This window comes from Halyomorpha halys, unplaced genomic scaffold, assembly GCF_000696795.3.
Source record: "Halyomorpha halys isolate HHAL.00 unplaced genomic scaffold, Hhal_1.1 Scaffold1302.1, whole genome shotgun sequence".
Lineage (NCBI taxonomy): Eukaryota > Metazoa > Arthropoda > Insecta > Hemiptera > Pentatomidae > Halyomorpha > Halyomorpha halys.
Genome location: NW_027105443.1, coordinates 236,102 through 259,645, shown reverse-complemented (window position 1 = coordinate 259,645; position 23,544 = coordinate 236,102). Strand labels below are relative to the sequence as shown.

General features: G+C 32.7%; 1 long non-coding RNA gene across 2 annotated transcripts in view; it reads left to right on the top strand.

The window, feature by feature from the left end:
* LOC136796744 (uncharacterized) overlaps window positions 1-23,544 on the top strand; it is a 128,542-nt gene that overhangs the window by 89,834 nt on the left and 15,164 nt on the right. The window contains exon 3 of one of the 2 annotated variants that reach the window (XR_010844486.1): window positions 23,358-23,473. The exons of the other annotated variant lie outside the window; for it this stretch is intronic. This is a non-coding gene — a long non-coding RNA (uncharacterized lncRNA). Of the gene's footprint in view, window positions 1-23,357; window positions 23,474-23,544 lie in introns of those variants that run through there. 2 annotated transcript variants of the gene reach the window in all.

The window sequence follows — 23,544 nt, the reverse complement described above, 5'->3', positions numbered from 1 at the left end:
GCATAAAATAAATAAATATTGTTTTGTTTATTTATGTTGTTCTTTGCTGACCGCACCCCCCGATAAACTTATTCAAGCACAATTTCTCTGAATCCAACTGAAGAAAAAATGGCGCTCTTCTCTCGTTTTCTGAGCGCCACAGCAAGGCTGAGACTATTACTGTATTAGCCACAAGGGGTGCCAATGATGCTTAAATTATTATTAAGCATATGCTTATAGCGGGGGGCCACCTTTCTTGATATCGTCCATTTTTAAACGAAACATTGTCACTGGGAACAATAATATATTATCAACTCATGTTTTGTGAATTGTAGTGTTAATTTATATTGGTAGGTTGTGGAATAATTTAATTAACATATTTATATCTTAATATCTAATGGTTTAGTTACTTTATTGACATTCTTTCCGTAACTCCGAAAAAATTCTTACCATGTTTTATAATGGTGGATCGTAGATTTAATTAATTATGAACAAACTTGTCGGGGGGAGCGATGAGCGTGGCATTTATAGACTCTCTCTTTAAAGGATGTTACCTTCATATTTTTACTTTATTAATTTCACGGGATTCCAATAGAGATACATACTCAGAATTTTATATGTACATTTTTTTTTCTATGGTGTATGAACTAGTGAATGGATACAAAAGTATCATACACACACGCCTCCCTGCAAGGTACTTATGTATATATATATATTGAACTAAGGGAATATATTATAGCCTTGATTAATACAGAAACTTTAATGCACAGAGCCAACTCGGAATGTTGGGGTCGGAGAGCAGTGGGGACCGCCCTCCTCGAGATAAATGTGTTTTAGAAGAGACCTCCACTCGACGGCCCACTCCTGCGGTTCTTCTATATCAGCCGTGGGGTTGGGGCATGTTTGGTATTTACTCTCAACTTGTGTATTGCTATAGTATAATATCATCTATTTTGTTTTAATTTTTAAGAAATTAGTTTATACTATAATTAGTTGACATTTTAAAACGGATTAGATCTGGCAACCATTAAAACGTTTAATGTTTGACTAGGTTTCATTTTACTTTAGAATATATTGGAATCCTTAGTTCAGCTTCTTCTTTAATCTCTCCTATCCAAATTACTTTTTTTTCTGTCCATCACCGCTTTTTTTGTTTAATTCGATATCATCGACAGTAATGCAAGGATCGGCACCATTCAAAGATTTCTAACAAATTTAAATGTCAAGGGCGAATTGATGAAAATTTAACTTAAATAGTATAAATCTCAGAAAATATGAATTCCAGAATTACGGCTAAAATACCTTTTTACTGAAGATTTTCTTTAGCTAAAAATTCTAAAAACTCCGGGATGTTAGCATTATAACTTTACATACTTTAGATTTGGTCAAGCCAGTTAATGAAGTGATGTGAGTTCTCAATAAATGATTTCCCAGCATATTACAAGAGAATTATAGCATAATCAAATCTAACTATATAACCGTCAGAGTTTGTAGAAGAGTGAATAAGAGCAGAATTTACTAAATTTAGTAGCAACTTTCTGGAGGTCTATAAATCTACCCCGATAATTATTAATTCTGTTTGCTTTATAGCAGAATCTATTTCGGATAATAGGAGGAATATGAAGACTCAATTTAAATTTAAAAGCTAAATACATTCCTAACAATTCACTGAAGAATTATTACATTTACAATGAAAGCAGTGGCTCAGGCTCAATATAGGATGAACTATCAGAGACAGTCCAAAATGATCATGACTTCAAGAGATAAGCATTGGAATCAAGAAATTAGAGATCAACCACTCGAATATATGAACTCACCCTATACAAAAAGTATGTGGACCAGAATCAATTCCAGTGATTCAACCAATAATGATATAAGGAATGAAGGGAGAAGTATACGCATATTATTTCCGAACGGTCATGTTTTTGAGAAAGCAATGGCCGCAGGATTCAGCTCTCAAAACTACAGAACCATGAAAAACTAATTATTGGTGGCCGTAAGTATTCTAAGGAACCAGAAATCAAGAAATATTTTTTTTAAAACCTGAATACCAAATGGAAGACAGTGCTGATATTCCTTGCGTCTGAATTGAACAGTCTCGGAGCAATTTATGAGCGTATCGCCCTGCAGTGAATACCAGGAACACCAGGGATAGAAGTTGCTAATAAACTTGCAAAGGACGTTTTCAAAATGTCTCAAATCACTTCTATACTTCAATTTGAGGAAGAAAACGATATAAATAAAGCAGTAATTCAGTAGATATGGAACATTCAGCTTGCAGGACACCGACCCCCGGCATCCACACAGCCTGCTTTCTAGAAGAAAAAATTTTTCTTATCCTGGCTCAGAACCGGAGATAATCAATAATATTTGATTCATGCCTAAATAAATAATTTAGAACTGGCTCAACCCATTTGCGTGAATTGCGAAGAGGCCAAAAAACCAATGAATACTTTCTCGAAACATGTATCTTCATAGAGGAGCAGCGGAGACAAAACTTACCTGAACATATTCTATTAGACTTCAATCTTTAAGGTGGCCTAAAGGATCTCAGGCGTTCCGGATTGTCTAAATCCTAATAGTCATATTCGTTAGCTTTCGGAAGTACTCGGCATTCCATCTAAGGTCTGTGGCTAACCTGATACGGTGGCGGCAATGAGAATTTGATGTTTGAGAGCTTACCTACTCTAGTCAGGTAGACAGATATTCAAAAGCAATAGCATATTTTAAAAGGCATGTAATAAGAATCAAACCCGTGAAATTACTTAAAGAAATTAACTGATAACTTAACTTTACTAGCACGGTAATGAGAATCATAAATATATGCACATGAAAATCAGCCTTTCATCTGAATTTGAACAAACTATACTCCTATAATCCGTAATTACTAAATTATGGAGGCTCATGCCCCATAGGTTATTAGTGCAGCGCAGGTTATAAGCGGTGGTGGGATTATCAGTCCCCATGAGGGGGAATTATCAGGCCATGGATTATAGCAGAGTTAATTGGGGATGTGCCCGGCGGTTAATGGCTGGGTATTAAGGCTATAAGGAGATAAAATCGAACTTTATCCCCACGAATATGCTTCATACGGAAATGAAGATATCAAACGGCAATTTCCTTCCTTGCGATATCCGCTAAAAGTAATCTTTGAGTTAAGAACCCCATGAAATATCTACTATGTGGAATAATCAATAGTCTCGGAATTTCTTCTAATGATAACAATTTTATGAGCAACAGGATTCTATGGAATAAAAATCAAATGAGAATCATTCTTTAATGATAATTTATTTTTTTTAAAACACTTGTGAATACTCTATTTAACATTACAAAAAAAAAAGGGATAAACAAGTGTAAAAGTATATCAAAGCCTAGAATGAAAGCCTCATATCTAAAAAAAAAATAATAAATAATAAATTTAGTAAATTTAAAATTGAATTTACGTAAGTTAAATTAAACTGAAGTATTATGGCAACTCAGAAAGATTCGTCGATAGTGCTTAATTCTAAAATATGAGCTTATCTATCTAATGACGTATACAATTTTTTTAAAGTATTTTTTTTTTTAAGAGACGAGGGTTTTTATTCTAGAACATTTAAATCGTTAATTACGGTTTTAATATTGTCTAGCCTAGATGTTTCTAGGTTTATTGTTCATTGCATTTATTATTTTAGCAAGTGTCGCATTTTTTTTTTGTTTTTTGATGTTTTGAATTAATGATTATGACGTGTTTTTTTTTGTTTTAAGGCTGTTATTGATTTATAATAGTATAATTATAGATATTAGCTCTATGAATTCAATTCCTAATGTTTTAGTTTGCAATTATGATTTTAAGCATAAGCAATTTCTCAATGATTTTATTACTGTGATGAAATATTAATCTCTATGTTTTAGAAAAAGTTGTTATGCATGATGTTCGTATAGTAAATATTTAGATAGTAGCGTTTAAAAAAAAAAATCAATCATTATGAATAAGAGTTATTCATGATTACTTCTTTTGAAATTTGATTCTATATTTTTGTGATGTAGATTCCCTCTAAAAAAACAAAAAAACAAATTTATTGTACAAAAATATTGACAATAATTTGAGGACGTAAAAATGTAATTTCAATTTCAGGAATTTGAAATGAAACGTAAAAGGAAATTTCTGCGTAATAGAATTAAGTCATGTAGTTTTCAGTTGAAACTAAAATTACTGCTTCTATTTTTTCGAGATGAAGCAGATGAAATATCTTGCTAAGAGTTACTTTGTACAAATAATTGATTTTAAAAATTAAATTAAAAGCCACAAATATAAATCCATCTAAAAATAAATAACAGATCAACAATAAAAAAATGTTAAAAGATGTTGTCTACTGTCAAGGTTACTTGTCCAGTAACTATCAAGGTAAGCATTTAAAGGAAACTGTTGTTGAAATTTAGAATGATATCCAGCAAATATGAAATAAATAGAGAATTAAAAAATGAGATATAAAAACTGTAAGGAAGCTAAACTAAGTAATGTACTTGGCAGATTTATTTTTTTTAAACAAATGCATATTGATCAGCTATATTATCAATGAGAACATGAGATGTTTCTATAAGTAGTAAATTCTAATTTAAATGTATACCGTTTTGGTTAGTAATTTATAGTACACGTTGTTATGATGTTTAGTGGCACTGGATATTTATGTTTTAGTTGAAGGGATACTCGTCGAACTCCTTTTCATTATTTTGTTGTAGTATTGAGTATGTGTTGCCACCCTTTTGTGTAAATATATTATAATAATGTGTCTCTAGTTATCGCTTGCAACGGTTTTGTGTGTAATTTCATATTTTATTTAACATAACGATCGCAAGTTTCGTTTTCTTCTCTACCGTAAACGAGTTCTCAATGGCTCAATCCAAAGGGTGCTTCCAGAATAACCTTATGTGCAGGCTGGCAGCCATCCTACATTCCCAATGGCTGAGAAACCAGACGGCGGAGATAAGGCGTTGCTATGACTGCAGGACATGGCCGGGGGGCGGTTAATTATCCAAGAGTAATGGCCCTTCAGTAGCCGAGATATATGGCTTCCAGGTTAGAGGGAGTTAGTTTAATGAGATCCATCAGGTGGCCAACTTACAGCCGGGCTGAAGTCACGGTCTACCAGAGGAGGAGGGAATCGTAATTGCAATAGATTCAGGGGAATATTGTTTTAACCATAAGCAGATAACATATGAAAAATAGGTTAATTCATCAGTTTATGAGGTTATGTTGAAAGCCAATTTTGAAATTGACAGAATAAAATTCATAAGTCAATAAATGGCCCAACACATGTCTCAAGTGCGAGTTAGCATCATACACTCATTGCCATTGCTAGCAAACAAACCTCTCACAACGGTATCTTAATGGAAGGATCTCAGATAAGAGGTGACCAAGAAATTATCAGTTGGATATGATTTTCACAAAACTACAATGTGCGATATAAATGTTGTTAAAAGGTCTTCTTTTCAGCCACAGCAGACGTTTATTAGCTTGGACGCCATTAGACCATTCTTGGAGGCGCCACAACCTTTGTGTGTCAGTTTGAACCTTTATGAAACGTTCCGGTGGAAGGCTATCGGTCCCAAGAATCTTATGATTTTTTATTTCTCCTTCTGTATACATAATAATCTTACTTCCTTAGTGCCACAGCCTGATATAGGCCTTATTAGTCTCCTTGCTAATTTCCGGTCCTTCCTTGGAAGAAGTTCCTTTCTAGGATTTGTTTTGCGACATGGTATATTCTTCCGAGTAATGTATTCAATATTTATAAGCGTGATAATATTACCTTCCCCAAGTAGTTGGTGTGTTATATGAAAACTTGAACTCAGCATGGTTAGTAGTATGTAGTGGGTGGTACTATGTAGAGCCTCCTTATTTCAGAAATGACCAGGAAGGGGATACAAAAAACGTAAGCTTAACAATAAAAAATGAAATCAAGCAAACATCCCATGCCAATTTTTAATCAGCCTTCAACGCAGTTACTAATATAAAGGTTGACAACTTGCGGAAGCTTAGTCCGAAATGGAATTATGTCCTCCCATTTCCGGGTTTCATGAATACATATCATTCGTTTCGAGACTGAGGGAAACGTATGGAAGACAAACACAATGAGGAAAGAAAAGAAGCTGCTGTGTTTGCTTCACCGTATTTGCGTGGGAGTCATTTAATTTGTTCAAGGTAATGAGGGCGGTAATAAAAAGGGGGACGAGAAGAGCAAATAAAAGAGACGGAGAACTGTTTAAATATGAAATGGCAGGAACACGCGAGGGCTAAGACAAACAGGAAGGTTATTGTAGCCAGGACGTGGTACGTCCCTATTTTCAATATAGCTCACCCCCTCCCCACCTACCCCTGGCTGCATACTGATAACTAATAAGACCTTCCGCTCACCTTATGGCCATTGGGTTTCAATATCATCGTCCTGTGGCTTTGTTAGGAATTTCAACTTTCCAGAATATTTCATTCCCCTGTTGAGTCAGTTATCTGGTAGGCTACTGCTTGGTTTTAGATTCTTGTCTAGGTTTAATTTATTTGTTGTTTTTTTCATTTAATTTAATTAACCTTACGTTTTTAGATGAATATACCCGTGATCTTAATTTAGTTTTCTTGTTTATGCATTTATTTTTTTTGAGAAAAAATTATTGAAATAAATTATTCTCCCACCCTTAATGCCAAGTATTAGAGATGTAATTACGCAATCATAACATATACACACATTAACTAAAAATATGAAAGTAAATAAATATAATAATAAAAAATATAATAAAATTATTAATTATAATCTAAAATAAACATAGGTGGTTTACTCAATTAAGTAATAGAAAACAACTGAGGTAAATAATAAAAATAAAGTAGATAAAATTCTGGATCTCATTATACCTAAATACAATATTTATATTCTGCCCAGGGAACCCCAAATCAAGATCTGCCACCCAAATGTGGATGGCATGGCAGAACTCCAGGATCTCCCAGCCGCGTTGCTGGTATCGAGCGCCAGTAAGACTGACTAAGGATGCTTGAGCCACAGACGGCTCAGGACATAGTGTAAAAGCGAAATTGCTATAGTTCTAAGGGTGAATGGAGCTATGTTTTATTGCTAATGTTTATAACCTTATGTTTTGGTCATCATCAAGAACTGATGTGACATTATTCGTCCTCATAGTCCTCATGATTGGCTCTGGTTTAAACTAAAAAACTTTAGAGATGTAAAGCAACAAAATCATTAGAATAAATATCTTCAATACAAATCAAAATACTTATAGGCATTTTCAGGAATGTAAATTAAGCCCATTAGTGTTAGTTTTTGTCTTATGCGATCTTCCAAACTTTTTCAGTGATTGTAGGGCTAGTGAAACTCACAATTCTATCCTACGTAGAACTTAGGAATTCCTACTAATGAATGTCATAGATTATGAATTATGGATGAATACTATAACATATATTTAAAAAAAAAAAGAAAATCTGTTACCGTACTACCCATAAAGAACAACGGTGGTGCAGGGAAAAAATTTGTTCATGATCACTCAACCACCATGTTTTTCGTCGTTTTCCTCAATTAAGAGTACCAACTTTGGGCGGATCGATATTATTACATTACCTTGGTGTTTTAAATAGAGTAGGCTGGGCTCGTCCCTCTTGCCTAAGTACTATGATTAAGTAAAAAATACAACTTTTGTATTTAGCCTAACGTAAAATTAAAGTCGTTATGCAGTCGAATAAAGCTAATTTATATACTACTCAAATAGCAAGTAAATCTTAAGGAAGGTAAGAGGGGAATAGATAGGGTTTGAGAAAACCGCATTTGCAAAAGATTTCGTCCTCTGGTTTTAGAGCTCCTTATGGACTTTTTCCCCTCAGAGTAACAAAGAAGCCAACAGTTTATACATTATCACATGAGTTGAACATATTGAGGTTAATGAGTTGCCATGGCTTGTAGAATTGCCTTGGACCATGAGAGACTCTCACTGACATCCAATTAAAGGAGATTATTACTCTGTAGCTTAATGAGGAGCTGTATCAGGCCCCTGGTTGTTTGTAAAGAGGATCAAAGTTAGCTACTAAAAGCCTATTTACAGGCTAGCCGCTTGACATGCTGCATTTATCAGTCCTCTGTCTTAGGGCTGAGCTGTTAGTGTAAGGAACCTCTCACAGGGAGCTTTAACATTAACTTAGCTCAACGCTAAGGCTCAACTTTACTATGTCCCTGAGTAGTTCATTTGGCCCGTTTAGAACTTTACCAAAAGGTTCAAACGACATAGAACTGATTTACGTAGAGTAGATGTTTTTGTGTATATCAAGTAAATATTTAAATAATATATATATCCTCAATACAATTCTGTGGCGGATCTAGGAATATTATAAAGGGGCGGGGGGAAGGCATACTTGAGTACTTGATGAATTCCATACATCTAATCGAATATTTCAACATATAGTTTAAATAATCTAAATTTCATATTAAGTTTAAATTGACAATAATGCAATGTTTTTCTATTAAATAAATGCGCAGTAATATTATATGAAACATAAAGAAGTTTTCTTTTAACAAGAAAGGTACAACGTTACACAAAAAATTGTGTTTGATTTATGGTCTTAAAGTATCAGCTAGTTTTTTATTCATCATTTTGCATTTAGTTAGTGACGTAACATATTCAGGTTGGTCTTTTTCGCATTGCAAAGAGAATATAAAATAACATTAAAATATTGTTTGGTTGAGTGTGAGGCTCCAGACTCCGAAATAGGAGTCCTCCTTTTTCCTTTTGATGGGGAAGAAATAATAGGAAACAGTTTAACAAATAAGAGATATTAAATGTGTGGTTCTGGGAGGAATTACAGATAGAAACATGTAAAGGAAGCATTTTAAAGAGAGGAGGCATATAATTTGGAAGATCAGTGGCGTGGAATTTAAAGAGTTGACAGAGTGATGCAACTTTAGAATACAGAGGGGATTTTTCGTTAGATTGGGAAAGAAATATAGTTATAGCGAATATGAAATGAGGTGGGTTTGAAAAATTGTGATTTACCAAATCTCTCTCCATAGCCCTCTTGCCCACTGGGAGCGGAGAGCTGCGAAAAGTTACGAAATCAATTCGTCTGAATTCGCAAAAAACGCACGAACGATCTTAACAAGTGGTTTGTTGGGATACCGCGTTCACTAGGCCTGTCTTGTTCGTCAGTTTTCGTAAGAACAGGTGCGAAGTGTGCACTGATCCCGTTCAGCTGAGATTTAATTGCGGACGAGTGCGGAAAAAGAGTGATGGACTACTAAGTTAAATTAACATAAAAGAAATGTTATGAATGATGCATTGAAATGTGTCTTTTCTTATTCGAAAATAGGAGAAGTAGCGGTCTTTGCCGATTTCACAAATCATATCACAAACGAGAATATTCACCGAATTCGTTTCTTTTTGCGCAAATGTATCACCCACATTTTCCGTTTTCGTCAGAAAGAGGTGTGCTAAAAATGTCGATTAATCAAAGGTGATAATTCCAAAGAAAAAAAATTATCATCAGAAAAACCGTTATTAAGAGCCATCCCATCTACTACGAATCCGGATGAATACTGAGGCACTGGACGATAGGCATCGCACGATTTAATGCGAACGGTGTTCGCATGAATTATTTGCTTAGCAGTTCGCAGCTTTCTGCTACCAGTGGACGAGTGGCCTAACGAAAATCACTTTCAAGACATTTGGAATACTTCATCTGTCGCTTTGCAGTATGTCATAATAAATTAGGATTGGTAAAAAAAAATTGTTTAATGTTAGCACGGTACTTAAATATAACTACTATATTATATACTGAGCTTAACAACGGTATAAGATTGCCAGGAACTGTTAACACAATCAGCCCATATGACAATTGGGCCAAAGGCTTCAATTGCACGATGGTTTTTTATTCAACTAGTAAAAAGTTTAAGGTGTTATTTACTAATATGCAGTATTATGTATGCATTTAATTGGAATATTTTTTAATTTTTTTTAAATAACAATGCTATATCATGAGCTCATGTAAATTGATAATTAACTTGTTAAGTATCTTAATGAACATGGTAATTTCGTAATTAGGGTAATTGAAAATATAATTTAATTTTAAGCTATATGATTATTACATTTTTATATAATATATCTATGTATATTTATGATTTATACTACCATACTATTTATTTATTTTTTGGGAACTATCAATAAATTGTCTAAAATGAGCAGATTGGTTATAACAAAAATTATCTTAGTTCAATTAATAGTTGAAAAGGGCTAAGTTCTACTGGAATGCAAAACCCCAACAATTATTAGTCCTCCGGGCCGGATTTCATTAAGTTTATTATTGTAAATTTAAATTTTAAAAATGTTTTATATTAAATATAATTAAACTAATTGTTTTATAATAAATACAAAAATTAAGACAAATAAGTCGCCTTAACAGATGTAATATATTTACTATATTTTGTTTGCGACGTGCATCCGTGACTCGTAGCCGTTTACACGCATCTTTACACGCAGTCTCAGAAAACACGAATAGAGACAATAGAGGATAACATCAAAAAAAGGTTCATGAGGTTCAACTCCCAGTTACCGACAGTTAAAGGAGCAGTGACATACAACTTGGGAAACCCAACCACAACCCGAAGACTGAAGCCCAGGCTGCTGCAGGACATCCTGTTATAAGTTCTATATTTATCAGTGCTGTTATTGTCACTCTAAAATTTTATTTTATATTACTTTTTTTCTCTTTATCGTTTTCTTAAATTCACTTTTTTTTTTTCCATTTGAAGTCAATTATTTATTTTGTTAAATCTATAAATGTCATTGTTTTTTTTTATTAACTTTACTTTTATCTTTTTTTTTAAGAATTATTATTTTAATCTATTTATTCTATCTCATTTTTTAAAATTTATAATGTTGTATACAGTTAAGGGTGTCTTTTGTATTAGATAAAGATAATCAATTGTTAAAAAAAAATGTACCTCTTCTATTAACCGTGTAAGGCATACCAGGCCGATCTGGTATTAAATAAATAAAAAATAAACGCAATCAATATTGATGAATACCTGAAATTCAGGCCGAAACGTTGGCACGATTAAAATAAAATAAGTTTCACTTATTTATGTACATTACTCCAGCTCCTCTTTATAGATGTTTTCAGTTAGTGTATATATCTTTATTTGAAATGTGTAGTGGATACACCCACAGTACGGGCTTCTTTCTTTTTGTAATAAACAATTAGTTCTCGAATAATAAATCCCAAAGTGGTTGCCATTTTGAACACTTTAATATACGTAGAAAACTATTGCAGTTCTTAAGTTATCTGATATATCAAAAGTACCCTTTTGCTGAAAATAGCCGCTTATCATTCCATTTTTGTTAGTGAAATAGCCAAGAAAGGTACGGTGTACGCATTATAGGATTCATACTCGTGCGTGGGACCTATATCGCTAAATAGTTGATGAGGGGGCGTTTGTGAATAGGGGAATAGATAGGACTCGGGCCACTAATGGAAGCTGGGTAATATTTGATAGTGTGTGCTGAATCAGTGGCTGGAGTAGGGCATACATATTAGATCCGAGAGGAGGGGGGGAGAGGAGGTAGCGCTATCACTATTACCATACTAATCATCCCATTTGCTCCTCAGCAGTTTACGGTTTAATGCGGCCTGTCGTCTGCCCTGCCAAAAACACCACCCGCCAGAATTACCATATGACGTGTTAATTGCGCGAAGACCGTTTGCGCGGAGGACATTTGCATAGCGGTAATGGCAGGCGGAGCCCCCCCACCCGATTCCTCAGGTAATAGGACCCAATGTTGGGCTATAAGAAGAGATAGATAGCTCTCCATATTTATGACATCTCTTGGGGTGATTTCAGCGGCTTATGTTTTTTGATCCAGCGGCTATATATTTGAAAACAAATCATTCAAAGCTCTTCTATTTTTAATTTTCTTTTTTAATTTTAATTATCCATAATAATAATTAATTTAGTAGGTTCTATCCTACCGTCAGAGTTGAGCTAAAATTAGCTATAGTTGAAACTAATAGCTAAAATTTCCATTGATACGACGACCCTTATTCATGAATGAACCATTCATAAATAAATATCGCATGACAATTATAGCTATTAGATTCATAGTTGCCCAACTCTACCTACCGTTGTTATAGTGATACTGAACAATTTACAATCAGTTGATCCGTATTCCTTATCATTGTAAAACAGCAAGCAATGATATATCCATTGTTTCTTCCATTAATTAAAAACTTCAGGAATGGTTGTATAACAAGAAGAATTAAATAAATCTTATGAAATCACATTTACACTTTTTCTTCTTATACCAATTACAACCTACACCACAGTATTGTGCTACTTTAAACGCTGATATGTTTGAAGTAAGGACTATCTTTTACAAAATTAAACTTTTTTTTATAAATACAATTAGATATTGATTCTATACTTTTCGCTTCTATACTGTTCTTTATAAAGTATTCTATCAAATTCCATCTGTTAATATTTTTGGTTATCCGCCATTTTTAAGAGAACCATTATGCCTGACATTATCTTATGGCCTGGAATAAAAGCTAATTAAATTTTCCTCAAATTGGTTTTTTGTATGATTTTTCTCGTGGAACTTTTTTTTTCAGTATTTCATAAAATCAGAGAAAAATAATCTTTGACTTTTTTGGGAAATGCAGTTAATTTTTAAAGAGCTGCTATCTTGCAAATTCAAGAGCTCATTTTAGTCATCTATTTTAAATAATATTTCAAGCTATTTTGTTAGTCTTTTAGTTGTGGAGTTACTTAAAAAGTCCACAATTGGAAAAAAAAAAAAAGTCAGTTGATTTCACTTGAAATGCGAAATACCGTGTGTTTCTCTGGATAAATTATTTTTCTTTTATTATTTAAGTTGGAGGATTAAACATTTGTCATATAGAAAGCCTAGACAAATATTCTTGTACACAGGCAGTAGGCATACAGGCAACTAGAAAACAGAAGTCCACGACAGGCAAGCATGAAGAAGGCTGATTTTGGCAGCCAAAGATCTACTGGTCTGTAGGCCCAACAGAAAAAAAATCGGTTGTTCGTCTAGATGGTATTTAAAGAGTTTTATTTTGGGAGAGTTATAAAAATTATAATTCACGCAATTATAATTTCGTAGCGTTGGGTGTGATACGAAAAATCTGTCAAGTAGTTTCAAAAGAGTAAATTAGCTTTGGTAAAATAATAAGTAAATACAAAAAACCAATAAGATTATAAAATTCTTAAAACATACAAAATATTATCCACTTTTTGGCTTTGAATTAAAGAGGCATCCCGATTTCTTCTGCAAGCGAAAGCTGGCATCTATTAGAGATAAACAATGTTTGTATTAATATAAAAGTGATCATAGTTTATATGCAAAACATGCAAATACAATGTAAAGTAAATAAGTAGTATAATAATAAAGTTTATTATTAATATAATGACTGTATGTCTTGACAGCTTATTAGTAATGCAAGCTGGCATCTATTCCATTAAATATAAAGGAAATTAAACTCTATAAAGGAAATAACTATTGATTAGCGAATAACCAATTATTTTACCTTAGCATTAGGGAATAAAAAGGTTCATAAAGTGCAATCAGCTTCCTAAATCGTCTTAATTACATGAAACTTAGTAATAAGTGATAATGATATTTTAGCAGAAACTTGATACTTGACTTCTATACTCGCATATTTCTCTATTCGTTGTATTGTATTGTATCGTAGCTGTTATCAAGCTAATGTGATACAATTTAATGTTTCAAAATCCTTTAGTCTTGCTGAACGTTTCTTTACTTCAAGTACAAGGAATGTTCCTTTGAAGACTATCGCCTGACACACTTTACGAGACAAAATAGAAATCGCTGATTCATAGTAGTGCGTCATCATTACATAAGTTTGCTTCGTTATTTTTCCATGTTTTCTTTCATACTTCCTTCTTGATCTTCTTTGAAATCCTTAAAGTAGATTTGAAGGGAGAGGGGCAGAGCTCGTCAGGGTGGAGTTTTTCCGAAGATCAAAGAGATTCGTCGTTGGGATTAAAACAGGGCATCTCACGAGATTTAAAGCAAACGCTGTTGATATTACGTGTAATAGGAGACATTATTTTATTTGAATTCTCCAATTCCATTTGTATTTTTCTAAATACTATTCGCTTTCACGATCTTCTTGAAAATTTAATCTATTCTAAGTCGCGTTTCATACAATGAAATAGGTAACCTCATTGTTGGACAAGGTGCTTATAAACTTGTATATGAAACTTGGCGCTAATTTCACTGTTTATTGTTTATACATTTTGACGGTATCTAAGTATTGGGGTATGATGGAGTTTTAACTACTTTTTATTATCAAAAATAATTTATGGTTACCTAATAAAGGCCTTGTATAATGGATCTAAATTGAGGAATCTGCCGCATTAGGGACATAACCTCATTTTTGTTTTATTTAGAAATTATTACAAGGATTAAAGTGCCGGGTCACGTGGGGATCGCTGGAAATGAACTGGCAGACATTGTAGCTAAACAAGCACTTGCTTTTCTAGGTCAGGGCGTGGCCATTCTGACCCTCCAAGAAATTAGTCTTCCGATGAAAAATGAAATATCAGTTAGTTCGCAAGCCATGTGGAATGAAAGCTCGCCAAGCAAATTAAAAACTATTAAAAAAACAATTAAACCATGGGCCACATCAAACCGTTCCAATCGCAAGGAGGATGTAGCTATAGCCAGATTAGGAATAGGTCATACGAAATTATTTTAACATCAGTTTTTGTCGTTCAATTGCCAATTTGAACTGTTAGCGAGGTATGTTTACTATTAGCATATATACAAGCACTGTCATACTTGTGATCGTATATGTATTACTGTTATCTGCCACGTGATAATGTGCCTTAAAACATAGATAGTTACGTTCTGAACGTCATACCCACTCCCCATCATGGAATAAAATATATAAAGTAATTTAGGAGAAGAAAATGATACACTTGTGGAGAAAGTACTTTTTTTTACATATACAGCAGCACTGAATTTCGCTAAAAGTAATAAAGAAGACAGACACTCAAAGTTAATTTATTTTATATATTCTTTTTTTAATATTACAATTTTTTTTTTATTATTTTGGTAAAATCTAGCAATATGATTTTCAATATAAAAACGTAGCTGGGATTTTGTTTATGATATTAGAGTTTGTGTTATAAAAAAAGGCTAGTTCATCAGTCATAAATGAAAGGCCAATAATTTCTTTTAAAAAAAAAGAAGCTCTTTCTTATGCCGTGCAAAGTGAGTAGCCCCAACCATTCTAATCCTACCAAACTAATGAGTTTCAACATCTGGACGTAGCCCATCGCTCCCGAATGTGTCATACATCATAGTATGAGACGCTAAACTACAATTATCGTAAAAACTACATTTGCTGTGGTGGCACTACTGTGTATCAGGCCAATAAACGGACATGATTGGCTCCTAATTAGATATTAGCTTATATTTGAATTTTTTTCATTCAGTATACCTCTGGTTCGCTTGATTTATAATTGTAAATTAACATTATTTATACAACGACTAATTGATAGCATATCCTTTTTTTTTTTTTTTTTTTATAATTCCACCATTTGTCGCCCGCGCAGAGTGTTGTGGTTGAGAGAGAAGCGTCGGGATCTCCTCCTCTTTTCTCCATAAGTGGAAGGAAGAGCTAGGTTCGGGATTCCCCAGGCTTAATGTAAATATATGTAAGTATGAATGATTGTGTTTAAGATGTAATATCACAATTTAAAAATAAAAAAAATACATAAACGTCTAATTTGAATTTATTTCAATAAATTACAAATGCTATTTATTAGTTAAGTACTTAAGGCATATTACTAAAGTTATTTTCACTCTGAAAATAAGACAAAATTATCTTAGTTTTCAATTAGAGCACTTGTAATTGTCAAGTCATAAGGTCAGTATCAGTTAGGAAAGACAGCCTGCAGTGTTTTGTCAACCATCTTTTCAACTGGATACCCCATAGCGATCAGAATGAATCTGGAATCCTCAGGAGGGATAAAAAGTCCTCCGAATCTTAATTGGTTTTGGATTTTCGTCCTCCAGAGTGAGTGAAAAGCTGTGTATCAGAAGAGCTGATATATTTTTCCTACAGGTTGATCCCCTTGGGATCCGGTCCGCTAAGTGTAAAAGGATGTAGGGTAAGTTGGCAGCGGAAGGAGTTGGAATATTAACAGTGTTCCGGCATCCCCCATCTTTATAGTCTATCTGGAGCAATTTTTTACTGTTTAGGATGCATATAACGATATCATTAAAGAAATTAATTCGCAGAATCCTGTTCCACATTTTCTGTTCCTGCCGAATTGCCACTTTTGTATTAGAATAGTGCTATTAAGTAATTGTGGCGAAGAGAACCCTGCCAATCATTTACAGTTCCAGTTAGTATAATTTGTATGAAGTGTATTTTTTCCTCGTCGTTTGTGGTGTTTCAAGCGATTAAAAATAAGAGGTATTTTTTCCAATTATTTTTTCAAGATAAGGTTGTTTATTAAACCTATAGGGTTCAATAAATATTGTTTATAACACTCTCCCTGAAACTTTATCGTTTTAGACAAAGACTTAAAAATTAATAATAGATTTAATTATCACCTATGTTATGCTTCTACCACTTATCAGCCGTTGTTAGAGTTATCTAGAACTGCTTAATCATTTTACTAGTTTATATGGTATAATTGTTTGTATTCAAGTTCTAAATTAATAACTATAGTGAAGCTCTTTTGGTCTTTTGATTTTGTTTACCTTTATTTTAAGTTTTCTGAAAAATCCAATGCTTTTGATTTTATGGACAAAATCGTTTGAGGTATAAAACTAATAGGATTATATAATTAAATTAGAACTAAAATTGATTACTTAGGAATTCTATGGATACCTTAAAATTCCATGTAACCAATACAAATAAATAAATCGTATGTAAAAGTTTTTGAGCTCTTATTGGTATAGTAATATATGAAGTTGACTTTTATAAGCGGTAGAATTATTAAAAATGCACACCATTCAAAAACTTAAAAAAATATATCTTACAAAAACTTTTTAGTTAATTTAACTATATTCTAGTATTTTATAACTATAATGATTTATATTTTTATAAAATTATCAGATAATGTGATTTTAATGGTAGACCATAATGTAATATACCATTTTTATTCTAGAGTATTTTGAATTTTTCTAAATATTTTTTGAAAACTTGCATAATAATTACATACTTAAAAGGCGTCTATAGTTTTTTTTTTTTCTAATAGCTTATATATTTAGGACCCTTTAAAAACAAATGGGAACATTCTATCATCTGTGGACATATTGTTGCTAAGTTTCTAAAAACAATTATTTAAAGATTTTCAGTTTATAGGAAGTTTAAAATAGATTAATAATAGCATTTATCGTTTAAGTATAATACACAGAATTCCTGCAAAATTTCATGATGAAATCTTGAATAGTTTTTGAGAAAAATATCTTTAAGTGTTAAAGTCACGCTTTACGAGGATTCCAATAACACAAATTTAAAAAAAAAAAAAAAAGAAAATGTGAAATAAAACTAAAAATGATGCAGAGAAGAATTACAGGTGCTAACAGAATAGTAGTAGAATTAATTGTGCCGCGTTTTATCTAAATTTGGAAGAGTAGTTGTTAAATTAATGTTTTATGAACTGATTTGTTAAGGAATCACCCTTATGAGTTTACTTATGATTCATATCTCCTATGCTCCTATTGCCTAGGCTAAAACTGTATGAAAATAATGCTGTTAAATAATTTATACTTTTATTTACTTATTTTATGTAAAATAGGCCGTAACTATTCTACCAACAATATTTTTTAAAAAATAGCTAGCTATTAATATTGTCCCCTTGCAATAGAAGGATAAGTAAACATTATCTGGATAAAGAGGACCCTTATAAGAAATATGGCTTGAAATATATTAGATCCTGGAAGGAGGGGAGATAGGGCGTGATATATAGGAAGTCGTTAATAGATAACTAGCCTCAGGACGGAACAGCCATGTACGAAAAATTAACAGGGGCTCCCTCTCTTTGAGGGTTCGCTACTATGCTCTCTACCAATATTAATATAGGTTTTCCTTCTTTGACTAGATTGATTCCAATCGTGGGAGGGGCTGTCTTAATACAAGACTGTGTAATTGTTCACTTATTGCTAGTTTATTTGAAGGATCTGTAACTGAGTTTAAACTGTCCTTGTTTGCCATTGTGTATAATATTGTAAACAATATCCATAGGTTATATACAACTTGTAAGCAATATACAGCATTAGCAATTTTATTGTATGCATTAATGATTCATGGAATTTTTTTTTTCAAATTTAAATATTTTAAGCATTTTCTGGCATTTAGAAATCCTGTAAAGCTAATAATTTATTTTTAGATTAAATGATATGATACTTTTCCTACTCCTAAGTTTCCTACTCCTCCTAATTTTTAAGCCAAATAGTCTAAAGTCTAAGTGGATCAGGTAGCCCCTACGGTAATAACTCAGAAAGGCAGAAGTCACTGGACAAACTGCATAAAAGATGTCTCATTGCCGGAAGACGTTACAATCTACGAAGGAAATCATCGACAAAGTTTCAAAAGGTCTATAAGTTCCTCGTTTCAACCTACCACTATTTTTTCATGGTTTTCAAAACTTTTATTGGCCTAAAAATACAAAACGTTTAATACAGAATAACATCAAAAGATCTTAATTCACTATTGTAAAAAAAAATTTACTTGAGTCAAAAATTCTGCTCTTTTCAATGGTTCAAAAGACTCAGATGAACCTATATTAAGTAGAGACCCATCTATGACTAAGCTACATGAACTAATGAAAAGAGCAGAATATTTCGGCTAAGGAAAAATATATTTTTTTTTCGCTAAAATAATGATTTGGAACCGTTTAACCGAACAATAGTTATATATTGGTTTACGACATTGAATTTATTTGGCCCTGGTTTCATCACCAGATCATAACATTTTCTTGATTTTTTTTAGTGGATATGACATTTGAAGGACTATGTGGTTTTCGTCTTCAAATTTCCCTCGTAACTTCTTCATCGACCCAGGTCCTCAATGATAACCAGCCTACCGGCCGCGGGTGGGTCCGGTGATATATATTTTGTGACAACCTATTGTTAAAACTGTTTTATTGTTATCTTCCCGAATGTATGAGTTTTAGTTCAAAGTTTTAACAGATAAATACAATTTTAAGCAATCTATTTTGGGCCTAATCTTGCCCCCAAGTCGGGGGTGGCAATAATCCTCACAGGTATATAGTGGTCAGGGTTAGGAAACATGCCTTAAATGATTATAGGTTGGCTTAAACCTGATAATTAGTTCAAACTATACTTCATAAGGAGATGATTTGTTCATTATACATTTCAACTAGTTTATAGGACCATTCATATCGCAGTAATGATACAGTTTTAGACTTGTTTCAATGTGCAGTCGGCTGATACGGTTGTCAGTCATATCTACATCATACACTCAGTTTTTCTTTAGCTTTAGACTTTAATAAGATAAGGATTCGTAATTAAACGTGCATTCTTCATAAACTATTGTTTGGTTTTTTTTTTTTTGGTTTGGTTTACAGACCTCCGAGATCTTCAGCTGTCTCTTTCAGCTTCCTTCATCTCTATTCATCTAGGCTTAACAATTTATTACACGAAATCACTCGACATCTTTTTTTGATTAAAAAGGAAGAGACGTGACATAATTGTCCGCATATCTCAATTTCGACCATCATCTCAGTCTAGATCCTAATCGGGCGTTCAGAGTTAGAGGGCCTCTATGGCTGACTTTTGCCACAGGTCGCGTCCATAGTAACCTCATTGCTTTCATATCTAGCGCTATTGTCTGCAGCGTTTATGATTTCCACATTCGTCTTCTTTCTCCATATTTCTGATTATTGTCCCTTTATCATCTTAAGAACATTACGTTAAAACATAAAATATTGCTTTAATTATGAACAAGTTTTTCCATCTACTGAATTTTTTTGAGTGTATATACCAAAATAATGTTTTACTAAAAATTATGTTTGTTGGAAGTATAAGAGAAAGCTCTCTGCGCCTGACTGCCTGCTCCTATGTTGCTCACTCCATCTAACTGGGACCCACCCTCTTGAATGTATTGCGAAGCAGGAGGGGGTGGGACTGGTGGTAAATGGCCGAAGTCCATCCCCTCAAGGCTAACCCTCTTAAGGGCAGCCCTTAAGGCTACCTTATTTATGGCATGAGTCAGCCTTAATGCAAAAGTCATACCTAGATAAATCACTTTGTCCCCCTTAACCTCGCATCGGGCTCCGAGCAATTATTAATTCCTCCGCACTCCACCTAAATTTCTCTATGCTCAATATGCGCCCTATCTCACCCTTGCTCTTGGAACCTGTGTAGAAAATTAAGTGCAATATATTTTCTTCAAACTTCTTGTGTTTCGATATGGAATATTGTGGTTTGTATAATGATTGTACGGATTATAATTGCATAATTTTATCTGTTAATTTTTAGGTATATTTTAAAAGAGATTTTATTTAATTTAATGTACTTTTTCTTTTTTTTCATTTATTTATTTATTTTTCATTCTTAATAAACTTCTCAACCACCCAAATCCACTTGTTTCTAACCTGGCTTCTCCTTCATTACCTAATAATCCTCCTAGGCGTCTGAAAAGAAGATGGCCTCGAGATCTTCTTCTCTAGAAATGTTATTGGAGTTCTATCAGTGGGTAGATTCTCCACATGTTTTTATCATGTTACTATGTCACCTACAGCAAATTTACTTGTTGTATATATGTGTATACAGTTGTAAATATCAATAAATAAATTTAAAAAAAAAAAAAAAATTTTCATTCTTATGTATTTTAATGTAATTGTTTTCTTTGTTTTCATTCTTATTTTATTTTATTTTCGTATGAATGTAATCATCACTATTACCTATTGCCCACAACGGTGTGGCAGATTGTAATATCTATCAATAAAAATTAATGTAATACATAAAATTTTAAAAAAAGATTAGTCAATTTTTAAGTGACCAATTTAAGCATATAATACATTTAGAGATCTATCGGTATTTTTAATTTTTTTTAGTGTCCCAAATATCGCCTGCTCTAACTATTTTTCGAGATTTAATCCCTTTTTTAGTTTCTAATTAGGCTGAATAATCGAATATATCACTGAGAACTATTGAACTATTTCTTTTGGTATCCTGGGAGAAACATGCTTTAAAACCCGTGGGAATGTATGCTATTATATAATGTTAAAAGCCGGTCCCTTATATATTCTATCTTTGTTCCTGTTACTGCCTACCATGTGAAATTTGGAGCACTTCTTGAAAGCCATTACCTACCAAACTCCCACTAATCAAAATTGGATGCTGTAGTTATTGAAAGAAGATGAAAAACCAATTAAAAACGCGTTATTAAGAAACGTTATTCCTTAAAACGTAAAAAGAGGAACATAATAAATATAGATATATTTAAACATACAAACAGATGGAAATTATCCTGTGGTTTCTACTTACTATATTCCAATATTTGTGGTCCTAGAAGGGAAATATAAAGAACCGTATATTATGGATTTTTTTTTTTAAGGCAATCCACAGCGAAGGTGATGTTTGCCTAGTCATTTACAGGTGGCCAACCTATTTTAACTATGGTGGAGGGTCAAGTTTTTCATTTTGTGGGACCGCCACTTAATGAAATAGTCAACCCCGAAGGCCGGACACGAACCGGCGCCACCTGAATATCTCAGAACTATAGACCTAGGAACGATAGATCTAACCATCTGAGCTACAGGCGGCCCAAGGAAATTTTTTATATCTTTATACATTTCACATAAAAAATATTACAAATGAATAAATAAATAAAATATTCTAAGGCATCTTAATGTACCAAATACAGTCAGAAGTATTCAGAAAATGTTTAATCTCTTTAATTTTTTAAAAATATTTTAAATGGAATAGATCTCAGCACACAATTATAATTAACAGACCCTTAGCAATTCCTTAATGAAAGGCTGCGTGCTGATTAAAATATTCATGATAATAATAGTAATATGTAAACTACTTTTTTTAAGTTTGATATCCTGAATTTTTCATTGTTTTCCTTTTTATCACGATCTTTATTTCGCCCCTTGATAAATTTACTCATACATTTTCCTTATTTTATTTTATTTTTCTATGTTGATTTTATTTTTTATGTTGTTTTATGACAACTAAATGATTATATTTATTTTTACTTTTGTTTAACCCATTATTTTATTTGATAATTAAATGATTAGTAAATGATATTTACTATTGTATTTTTATTTTGTATTTTATTCATACTTATTTCAGTACATCTAATTTCTATTTCCTTTCAATTCTGTGCTCATTTTCATATTATTTTCACATATTTATATACACGTAGTCTTAGTTTACGTTATGTTCCATGCCATGGTTTAGTAATTCCCTGTTTAGAATATTTTTTTTTTTTTTTTTTGGTGTTTTGTTGTTTAGTCCTGATAAAGCCCTGTAAAGTGAGACGAAACGTCGTTACGTAATAAATATTTTTGTACTGTATCTTTATTGAACGTTTACCGAATCTTGTTCCTTTATTAATTTTAGGCATCGTTCTTTTTGGCAAGACAAGTAGTCATATTGAAACTGCTTGCAATAATAATAATTATACTGAGTTTTAATCAATTTGATTTCCATATTATCTCTAAGATTATTTTTGAGCGGATCTAAAATTAAATTGTATCCCACATTTATTTAAGCTCTCACGCACAGAACAGTAGCTAAAAAAAAGATTGATTTACGTTTAGTGCCAGCCTCTATTCAATCAGTTTGTAGTTTCCACGTCAAGCCAAATCTACTGGAGAAGGAAAAAAAACAGTTTAAATTTACCGTTGATTGGGCCGCTAGAAGTGTTGCAGGCTGACAATAGGATCGCGACCTCGCTTCCACGTCAGCCCCAGGCACTCTCCAACATCTTTTTTTTCCTTTTCACTTTTTCTTCCTCTCTTTGTTCTTAATGACTTGGAAAACAGTTTAGCTGCTCCCCCTCTCTTCCCTCCCCCTTCGCCAACACAAACACCTGTTCACCTCTTTGGAACACTTTCTCAAAATATCTGTTGCATTATTCAACTTATATTTAATTGGGATGGGCTTCAATAGATTTCTTCTTTAATTACTGACAATTAACAGGGAGTATATTAATAGTGACCTGCCAATACCTTCTGTCTAATGATTTATCCAATTCTATATACACTATTTGCACCAAATGAAATTAAAAAGAAATTATTACCAATCATTGTATCAAAACCTCAAAGGAGCATTCTATTATTTAAAAAAAAATGTTTGTTCCTCTTTTTAAGGTAATCTGATTTGGAAATAAGATGTAAGATGGCGGCTTCACCGTCAGGATCTCTTCAGAAGATTGTTACATAAGTAGATGTTAAAACTGGTCTTCTAAAAAACTTCTTGTAGAAAAGAATTGTGTAAATATTATGTGCATAATTGTTCTACTCTGTTAAAATATAATCATAAATATTAATATATACC